We start from the raw sequence: 11,549 nt of genomic DNA on the forward strand, positions 1-11,549 counted from the left end.
GAATTATCTTCTTTGGCACCCCCGGGGCGCCACAGTGAGTTATCACAGGGATTCCAGGGTTAGTAATGGTAAAAAGAATAAACAATACATTAAAAGCAAAACAAAGGCTAACTTGAGAGAACTTCTCTACTTCTTCTCTACTTCACTAAGGCAGAATCACCAACCAGGGCTTTAGAAACAAATCCAAAGTCTGAAAGTCTACCACATAAAGCTTTTCAAAGAGTCCAGTATGGCGTTAACCCCCTGGCTTGTAGCCTTTCCTGCTCCCAAACATCATAGGAACATAGGAAGCTGCCCTATACTGAGTCAGACTATTGGTCTATCTAGCTCAGAATTGTCTACACAGACTGGCAGCGGCTTCTCTAAGTTTGCAGACAGGAATCTCTCTCAGCCATATTTTGGAGAAGCCAGGGAAACACAGACATCTTGGAGACGCTGCCAGGGAGGGAACTTGAAACCTTCTGCTCTTCCCAGAGCGGCTGTAAGGGGAATATCTTAGAGTGCCCACACTTCTAGTCTCCCATTCATATGCAACCAGGGTGGACCCTGCTTAGCTAAGGGGACAAGTCATGCTTGCTACCACAAGACCAGCTCTCCTCTGCATCCTAGAGCAACTCCAGCAAACTCTTTTGTCTCCCATGCAGGTATTATGAAACTGAGCAAAATAAATTTCAAAAAGACTTCCAATGGCTCCTGTCCCTAATGCTTTATATTTGAAACCTCCCCCACTGGGAACTAGGGCAGACCTCCATGCCTTCTGTGCCATCGGCCAGTTCCAGCTGTGCAAGCCATGCCTGCTATCGGGCACTGGAGCTGGATAGCTGCACTTCCTCTAGATCACAAAGTGAATATTAATATTTAAATTGATAGTTCAGGCCAGCAGGCAGGCTAGGCACCATAGCTGGGTGTAGATCTGAATCTATCTCTTTGCCCCCCCCCCCACACACAGTTTATTAGATTTGCTATTAAATGTGCAAATGTTTGACCTCCTGTCCTGGCTGGCCTGTGACTGACCTACAGCCAGAAGTTTCTAGTGGGTGGGGCGGTTGCCAGAAAATGCTCACAGGATGGTGAACAGAGAAACATAAGGACATAGGAAACTGCCATATACTGAGTCAGACCATTGGTCTACCTAGCTCAGTATTGTCTTCACAGACTGGCAGCGGCTTCTCCAAGTTTGCAGGCAGGAATCTCTCTCAGCCCTATCTTGGAGAAGCCAGGGAGGGAACTTGAAACCTTCTGCTCTTCCCAGAGCAGCTCCATCCCCTGAGGGGAATATCTTACAGTGCTCACACATCAGGTCTCCCATTCATATGCAACCAGGGCAGACCCTGCTTAGCTAAGAGGGCAAGTCATGCTTGCTACCACAAGACCAGCTCTTCTCTCCTAGACCAGCTCTCCTCTGAAGATGGAGTTTTGTCAAGCATACAACATCTAGCATCCGTCTGATCAATGGCTGCCATCCTGTCTAAGACTACACATGCACTACATGAGACTCACCTGTGCAGTGGTTTCAACTAACTCAGCTATGGTGATCACATAGGCAGACATTTGCCAATCTCCACTTCCTCCAGAATTGCTTTGTGGCACCTGAACGTATGTCCCTGGGGTTGCACAACCTGCAGGGACATATTTTCGAGTAGTCCAGGACAGAAAAGAGGAGATGGTGAAATTTTCAACCTCACAAAAGCACCAGTGCTGCGGAGGGTTGTCAGGAAACAATGCACAGCACTGGGTGCTTCTTTGCACACTGTACAAACAGCCTTATTCAGGATTTCAGCCCGTTTGCTTTTGCTGATGATATTATTTGCTAAAGAGATATTTTTCTAATCGCTCTTGAAGGCGCTCTTGTGGTGAACAAACTAAACAAGTTTTCTTTAGGTCATGCACTGAAGGAAAGTGTTTTTTGGCGGGGGCGGGGGGGGATGTGAAAATGGATTGTTTCCATACAACTATTCTTTCAGCTACTGAAAAAACTGAGGATCCTTCTGATACATCTTTGTGTGGATATGTGATGGTGCTAGCCAATAGAAAGTATTGATATTACCAAGGCTCGCGTTTCCCAACTAGAAAACACAAGTTTCAGAGGTTAATAGTACTAGCTTCAAATGCAAGGCAAGCATTACAACTCCTAAATTTTGCTCCAACTTGGATGTTATGTTCCAAATGATATTTATAGTCCTGTAGCCTTTCTCTCAAAGTATTCTTTGTCCTGGATTCCAGTCCCACCCCCCAGTGGAGCAAGTTCTATTATGAGGAATATAATGGTTGTGGCAGCAGCAGAGAAAGCCACGCAATAATTAAACTGCATTCTCTCTCTCTCTCTCTCTCTCTTTCTCTCTCTCTCTCTCTCGTAACCAACAACCTGGATTTTAAATTTCACATTTTTAAATGTTTGCATGATTTTTCCAAAATAATATCCCTAGTCTAATATTGTAAACAAAATAGTACCTGCTTTAAAAAAAAAATAACCCGCATCCAAATTAATAAAAACAAGAAGAAGTATGAATGAGAACTGGTTTGGTTGGACAGTCTAGACAAACTATCCATTTCTGTTAGGCCCCAACTGTAGCTGGATTCCAATGAGATCTCTTCCAAAGAGCAGAGGCAGACCCCTGCAGCGAAGCAATTCCTGGCTCTGACAGGGACCCTGAGAAGTCAACAGCTTCTGAAAGACAGACAGAATTTGCCTCCCAATTATGATGACACCCTGCTGAAGGAGGCTGAGATATTGTAGGAGCTTATGTCCCCTGTCTGGACCTCCACCTCAGTTCTGGACCACCTCGTCGGTTGTGGACCCCCCTAGTTTCCCTGAGATGATGGTAGCAGAAGCAATGATGAGCTGTGTTAGAAGCTCAAAACTGATGATGACGTACCAGTTTGGCTTTCTGAGGCCTCCATTCCTTTTTTCCCCCCTTTGGAAGAGGAGACACGTACAAGCACTTGCCACAAATCAGGACCCAGCTGAAGATCCAGGAAGGGGTGAAGCAGCCAGCTACAACAAAAACCCCTCTGCCTGCCAATCACTAGTGCAATTGTTTTTATTTGTGTCAGCTTCTCCCAGATGAGCCCATCTGACCCTCTCCCCGCCATCCCTGAAGAGTAGGGAAAACATTTATTAAAGCCTCTATGTGGAGGCTTCTTCCTACATAGCATGTGATTGTCATATGAACATGGGGTCCTGCATTAGTTCTCCTACAGAAACGATAGCTACAAATGAAAAGAAAAATGCCTCTTGATCTAAAACAAGGCCATTGTTAGTTTCTATTTTCAGAGAATCAATACTAATCAAGCACGATTATCAACTCAGAACAGCTGTAAGCCATCAGGCAGGGCTCAATTCAATCGTACTTTGGTGATGACACTGTAAGTCAATACATTCTGAAGACATTCTTTCTTAAGAAAAGAAATATCTAAGTTCCGGACAGGAATGTAATAAGAACTCATTTATAAGACAGGGCTTTCCGCATACAGAAAGACACAGCATGGGACTAGTTAACCAATACAGGGTATTTATCACTGTCAATTTCAACTTGGCTTCCATTTGTGAGAAAGCTACTCCATAAAGCTGATAAAACGTGCCACAAAGCAGGTTGTTTCTTTTGTCAATGTTCTCTTCTTCATGTCTCTGTACCCTAGGGGAAAAGCTAGATAGAAATGGATGGAAAAAATATTAGGCATGTAAAAACTCTCAGCAGGTGTGCAATTTTCTCCAATTCTCCTCAATCAATCCGGTGGACTGTCTGACTGGATTGCCACCACATCCAGTGGACTGAATGCTGTTGACCTCTCTGGATTGGAAGTGCCACCAAATTTTGCCACAAGTAAAATAGATGAAACATCACCTGTTGCATTTCTGCCTGTCATGCACCTGCCAAAATGTGGCAATTCTAGATTGGGGTGAATATAAATTAGTTGGAAATACTATTGTCCTGACAAGATGCACTTCAATGTGAACCACCTTGTGAGTTTCACACTAGTATATGGCATATATGAATTATATGATGGGTAGTGATAGTATTTTGAATCAGTTTATGATAAAGTGGCTACCTTTCATTAATTCCTGTGGAACTAATTGCTTGAGCGTTTTTTACATTGGCGTACATAGTGCATCATTCCCAAGGGGAGTAGGTCGCAGTAGCATTTGATGTATAGCATTGTTTGAACGGAGCCTCTCTCACCTTTGCCTGAGAGGAAGGTGAGTGCCTAGGAGCCTGTGAGCCTGCATCCCTCTTGGATGCACAACTTGCTGTACGATATGGAAGCCATTTTGTTTATTTGCACCTGTGATCTTCCAATGGTAAATTGCTCTATATAATTCCTTAATGTACCCCAAGTGTAGAATGATAATAACAAAGAAAGGTAGCAATAAGTACACTCAGTAAATATACAAAATAATTGCCTTTAGGGCTGTGTTCATAGCTTCAATAAGATCAAAAGTGTCTCAAATTCAACCTCTTTCTTTTCTGATGAGATTAATGCCTCATCTACCAGAATAGGTCTGACATGTCAGGTTCCTACCGATGGCTATTACTGACAGCTAACAGCTGTCATGTATGTCGATGTTTCTTTCCTCAAGTTATACAAAATACAATACAAAAAATCATGGAGGACAGGTCTATCAGTGGCTACTAGTCTGAGGGCTACAGGCCACTCCAGCCTCAAAGGCAACTAGCAAGATGCCTCTAAATCCCAGTTGCAGAGGAGCAACAGCAAGGGAGAGGGCATGTCTTCATCTCTTGCCTGGGGGCTTCCCAGAGGCATCTGGTAGGCCACTGTGTGAAGCAGAATGCTGGACTAGATGAGCCTTGGGCCTGATCCAGCAGGGCTTTTTTTTTTAAAAAATGTCCTTATTATGTTCTTATAACAATAGTTGAAACTTGCTGGGCTGGGCACAGAGCATCTGCGCTTCCGGCCAGCCCACCCACCACCACTGCCTTTTTCTCTCCCACCCCTGCTGGCCTATCCGGATTTCTGGCCAACCGGCCGGCCCACATCTCCCCCCCACTCCCCCCCCCATTTTCTGGCTGGCAGGCCGACCAGCAAGCCGGCCCGCCATCTCCTCCCACCAGCCCACCAACTCCTGGCAGCGGCCGTCTCCTCCCGCTGGTCAGATGACCTTCCACCTCCCCCTCCCGGAGGCCGGGCTGGCCCACCACCTCCTCCTCCCACCAGCCGGGCCAGCCATCCACTGCCTCCTCCTCCCACTGGCCAGGCCGATCCGCCACCGCCTCCTGTGGCCGCCAGCCAGCATCCCTATTTTCTCCCCCATCCCCATTGCTATCCTATCCGCAGCTGCTCACGAATTCTCGCAAGAGCTGCCACGCATGGGATTAGCGATGGGTACGTCTAGGAGAATTAAATATATAGATGAGGTGACCAGAAATGTTGGCTTCTGTAAATCTTTGCTGACCATATTGCTGACAATGCCTGTCTGTATAAACTCTGAATTATCCTGTATTAGATAAATATGGGTTGTGAAATCAAAGATGTTAGATGTCTGTAGAAAAAAGTATCATAATCAGCTAATAAGAGGGATCACATATGAGGCATGAGAGATCTAGTTTCACCTTGGAGCACACTTGCCAAGGGTTTCTGTTCAATGAACATTCAAAAATGCCTTGTGATGGTTGAATTCTATTCTGATGATTCCGTAGGTAGGCAGCTGAACTTTGGCATGCTATAATCAGAATTGGGTGATTTTTTTTCTTCCCCAACATTTACCAATCATGGAATACCGGAGAGAGTAATTATATGAAATAGATCTTAGTTTCCCTGTCAGCAATTTGCTGAGTTTGCCATCTCTGCCACATTTGAATATGTCACATTCTTTCTGCATTGCATCCAACCTGACAACTATGTGGAAGCAAATGTCAAAAACCTCCAAGAAAACCGAGACAGACATGCATTATCCTCATTAGCTATGGAAATATAATGAAATAAGTTCAGCATAAAAGCAAACAAATAAGGAAAAAAATGAATAGTGACACTGACAAGCACGAGTGGACTATGAAAGAAAACTGGTGTTGAAACACCAAAGAGAAGACAATTAGTACATGATGTCAAGACAGAGAAACTCAGTTCAACAGCATATGCATAGTGTTTGACTTTGTACTGAGAGATGGAGGGTTGAGATTGTGTGGGCTATCTCCATCCCCAACCTCCATAAGTTCATCATGATGAGTTCTTTCACACAAACTTCTGGGGGTGGTTGGTGGTGGGGACAGCTCCTACCCTTGTCCTGACAAAAAGCAGAGCCCGCATTTGGCTCTACAAGCCCAATGCTGCGAGTTTGAAACATGGAAGGTCCTCCAAGCATCCGGACAATCTTCCTGGCATGCATTGCATTGCCAGAAGGGAAAAGCTCATGACATCATAAGCCACCCTCAGATTGGCCACAAGGGGGCAGGAGGCAGACCCAGCCCTATGAAAGCCATTTTATGGAATGGACCATAGAGATTGCTGTGCAGAGTTGTATATTAGCATCTAGCAGCCAATGTAGCCACAGCTCTCTATTACAAACATGCTGGCCAGCTGCCAGGAGGTGCCAAAAATGGGAAATGCGGACACACAAGTGAAAACCAAGATAGGATGTTTCTACCTGGTAAAGAACCAAGTACAAAGTTGCACTACTCACATTTGAGCAGGCTTCATTGACAGGATACCTATGAGTTCCTAGGAGCAGTAATAGCAATATTTGCTGCCTCCAATCTTCATTTTGCAGAAGGCTGGAGTGAATGGCCCCATCTTCTGCAGCTGTGTAAATGTAGACTTTTTATGTGGGTATGCAGGGCCTATATAAGTACAGTTTCTAAGCATCTAGGCTCTGTTCAGAAATTATGATGAATGCATGGGGATCAGAAAGGCAGCAGGTACATTTCAGCAGGTGCATTTAGTCACCACACATGTTGTCTGAGCAGGGTACTGAAAATACAAGATGACCAAGTGATCATGTAGCACAGTGTGTATTTAAAATGATACTTCATGTTTGTGCAACATTTTTGAGTGTTCAAAGCACATGCACTATCTCATCGCAGTCTTTACAACAACCCTGCATGGTAGGTATTATCCCCCTATTAGAAGGCTAAGGTTGAGGAGCCACCATGTGGGTTTATGGCAGAGGTGAGATTTGAACCAAGGACTTCCTTAATTGTAGCTACGTCTCTTCACTAAGACTGGTGGTAGCCTAGGGAAAAGCATTTCATGGCCATGGTATGCCTTCAGTGCCACCAACCACTCCTCATGGTGGGATTTATCAGTGTGGGATAGGGCACAAGCTCAGCTTAGTGCCCCCTTTAGGAAGGTCCCCTGAGCAAACACTCAGCTTGACCAACCCTAAGGCTGGCCCTGGCTTATATGCTGGTGATCGTCCTCACTAATAATATAATTGATTAACTTATAAAACTAATCTAGTCATGCTGAAAGGTTTAAAACACACAATATGATAAAAAGTTAAGAAGGAATTTCCTCCCCAGCTGAAACTGTTACTTAAGTAGGAACAAAGTACAATTAAGTTTACACAGGAAATGAAACGAGAAGACACTGTTATCATGTATTAAAGAGATTACTTGCCTATGTGATCTGTAATGTATAAAAATCTGTTGTAAATGATGATCTGGGTTCTGGAATTTGGGCACTAGCCAGCCAGAACCTTTGCTTCTGCAGAGCAAATAAAGCCTTTTTAAAACTTCTCCGCTGGTGATGTTCTTTGGCTCGCTGACCCAGTACAAGAACCATTTGGATGGTATAGCACTAAGACTATGCAGGCAATCTGCTCCTATGTGGTTACACACACACACACACACACACACACACACACACACAGTGATAAGTAAGCTACCCTTGGAAAATGGTTGTTCATTTGACTAACAGGTGTGTGTGTGTGTGTGTGTGTGTGTGTGTGTATGACATCCTGACTAAATTGCTTGACAGAAGACCCATTGAAATTAATGACAAGTTAGCCATTAGTAACATATCCTATTAATTTCAATGGGACTTCCATTGGGTAAAGGATGTCAAGCAATACTGTATATCTCTGTGTTAAGACACTCCCCAATGAGGATGCCAATATTCCATCCAGAATAGGTCATCTTCAGATATATGAAACAATACAGCTTTTAGCAGATGCAGCTTTTCCCAACCTGCCACATTGTGATGGGAGGGTCTATTCTTGTCTCCCCAGAGCTCTTCCAAGGTCAAGAGCCATCTCTCCCGCAAATGAGCAGGTTCTCACGACCCGTTTGCTGTTGAAAGTCAGGAGGAGGAGGGGTGCCCATTCCCATGGATCTCAACTGGAGTGATCATGTGCCACATAAAAACAGGGCAGATCTCAGCTTGGCCCTGTGCCAAGCTGATATTTAACCACTGTCAACCAGATCTAAGTTTCACCATGAATGGGACCACCTGCTCCCAGCTGAGTCTACCCACCTGACTAGATCAGCTGGGAAGGTTCTGCTCCATGGGCCGACACTAGTTGAGGCTCATTTGTCAAGTACACAGGGCAGGGCCTTTTCAGTTATTGCCCCTGGGCTGTGAGACTAACTAGCAGCTGGCTCCCTCCCTCCCAGCCTTGAGTAGCAAAGTGGAAACTGCTCTTTTTTAATTCAGGCTCTCAGCCAATGAGCTGCCCCCTTCTCTCTTTAAATTTTTTAGCTGTGTTTGTTTTGTTTTTATATTGTTTTTATTGAAAACTTTATTGTTTTTATCTTCTTGTTAACTGTCCTGGGGTCTTAGGGTAAAGGTTGGTGTGTGTGTGTGTGTTGTGGCTAAATGTCAGCTTGGCACCACACCAAGCCAAGATCCCAATTTTCACACAGCACACAATCACTCCAGCCAAGATGTGCATGCTCCTCTTCCCACCTTTCGGCAGCAAACAAATTGTGAGAACTCACCCAACATAATGACCTTGTTCCTTACAGAGTAGGGAGGATTATAGCCTTTTGCCATATATTCTTTTTATATTTGATATCAAAGGCCTCTTGACCTGACTGGCCGGAGTTTGACCGAGATTTCTAGTTTTCTCTCTCGGAAAAATTGCAGGATGCTGAAGCTGGTGTTTTTGTCGAGAGAGCCTATTGTCTCTGCCATCCATTTACTTTCACTGGATATTCTGCTTGCTAAAGAAATATTGTTCTAGTTCTTGAGGAAACTTGCAGTGAAGACAACAAAAAGCTCTCCTTAAGTCACTCATGGAGTAAAGATGTATTTGGGGAGAAACAATGTGAAACTGGAGTATTCCTCTACAGCTAGGTTGCAACTTGCTTGCTACCACACTAGTGCCCTTTAGTGCTGATGAGGCTTTGCTTTTCCGCAATTATCTGGAAGAAGAATTAAATCAGAGGTTCCACAAGGCTCTAATATAGCATTATATTTCCAGCAATGCTGTTCCCCACAGACGAAATGCTTCTACATCTCACACATTTCCATTCACCAAATAATAATAATAATAACAACAACAACAATTCCAAAAGACCTTGAAGAGCACCTCAACACCATCGGGGCCACAGAAATCACCATCAGCCAATTACAAAAAACAACTTTACTGGGAACAGCCTATATTCTGCCATGATATCTATAATAATAACAGCAACAACAGTGATAATAAAATTCAGCCACCCCAGGTCCTTGAGAAGGACTCCATGTCTGGATAAAAAACTGGTTTTTCCAGTTCGGTTCAAATCTACTGGCAAAGGGGAATCCGGCAAGGATTTCCCTTTACTGGTAAAGGGGCAGGGGGGCTTCCCTAATTGTAGAGGGGAGTAAATAGAAGTACTCACAAGTGGCATCGGTGGTGGCAGCCACAGCGGAAGCGGCAGCTGCCCTGACCTCAGCCAGCCTCCCCCCAGGTCTCCTGGGCTGGAACATTCTGGGTCTCTGCACAGACATGGAGGCTATATATTTTTTTTTAACCTCAGTGCATGCACACAGGCCATTTGCTCAGTAACACAAATGGCTCATGCGCATGTGTGGAGGTTAAAAAAAAAAAAAGCCTCCATGCCTGCACAGAGGCAGAATGAAATATCCTGATTTCAGACTTGCTTTGCTTGCCAGTTTTCATTTTCAAACTATCTTTCTTGTAGCCCCAGTTGTATGTAAGCTAAAATCACTCCTACACACCATCTTGAGGTGAATATGTCATATGTGAATAACGGGGATCCTTCTAGATAGAGGAACAGTACGAGGACCATTTATAACTAATGGCTGGCTCATTATAAATATTAGACAGCCTGTACCAGAGACCTTACATGGCAAAGGTCTATATATATAAACTCACAAATATGCTGTAGAGGTGGGTTTGAGGTAGAATTTATTTCCCTGGGGATGTCAAAGAGGATACAACAAAAACAGTGTGTAGCTAAAACATACAGAAAGTTTGTGCTGTTGAATAATTTTTATTCTTATTAACATAGATTCTCAAGTCTGTGAGACAAACTGCCTTTAATAAGTAAATATAACCATGTTGATAATGATATATTGGGAGCTAGAAAGCTCTGCTTGCTGAACACCCTACTAGCGCTGTTATTATTGTAAAACCTAATTATAATTTTATGTGGGTAGCCGCTGGAAAATCTGGAAATTCAGTTGGGAAAGTGGGAAAGTGTTGATGCAAGGTTTTTACACCCTTTTGTATCCATTGCATGCAATCCGTGGCAATTTGGGGGGGGGGCGGGGAGTACACTTCATTAAAATGTTTCAGGCTGGATCTATTAATTAATCAAGGCTAGTAAACTGAAGTATGATAGTTTGAGCCTGGTCATTTGTGCCTTGAGTGAAAATTCTGGATTGATTTGATTTCCTTGGTAAAATACAGGGGTGGTTTACCATTCCCTTCTCCCACGCAATATGAAATGATGCCTTTGTTGTTGTCACTGAAGTGACTGTCTGCCTCCAGCACCTTCCTGTATCGCTGCTGCCCAATATAGATGCCTGCTTGCTTTAGCTGGGCATTTGAGATGACCTTCGCACTTTGGATGACCCTACTGGAAGTATACCTCCCGGCATACTTTGCTCATCCCTCCCAGGAATACCACCACCCTACCCTACCCGCAATGATGAGGCACATAGCAGGACTTGGTGGGGGATGTCATGCTTGGGACACATTATGCAAAGATCCAACTCCCCTGAGAAGTCCATAATGCTGGGGAAAGTTGAAGGAAAGAGAAGAGGACAACCAGCAGCAAGGTGGATGGACTCAATTATGACAGCAATGAATGCACCACTGAGAGACCTGAAAGGCCAAGTTGAAGACTGATCATCCTGGAGAGAATCTATCTGTGTGGTCGCTAAGAGTCGACACCGACTTGACAGCACTTAATCAGTCAATCAGTAAATTGAAAATGGTTTGAAAATATAAGCCATTAAAGAAAGAAGTGCAAAGTGTGTGTGAAATCTTGAAACTACAATGGGTCATGTCAACTTATGCAGCTCTATGGAAAGGGAAAGTTGACAAAAACTGTCAAGCATAACAGTGCACTTCTGCTACACAAAACATGCACACACAATAATGAGGCTGAAATATACTGTTGCAGACCCAAAGATCCAGGAGGATA

The sequence above is a fragment of the Hemicordylus capensis genome, chromosome 1 (genome assembly GCF_027244095.1).
Source record: "Hemicordylus capensis ecotype Gifberg chromosome 1, rHemCap1.1.pri, whole genome shotgun sequence".
Taxonomy (NCBI): Eukaryota; Metazoa; Chordata; class Lepidosauria; order Squamata; family Cordylidae; genus Hemicordylus; species Hemicordylus capensis.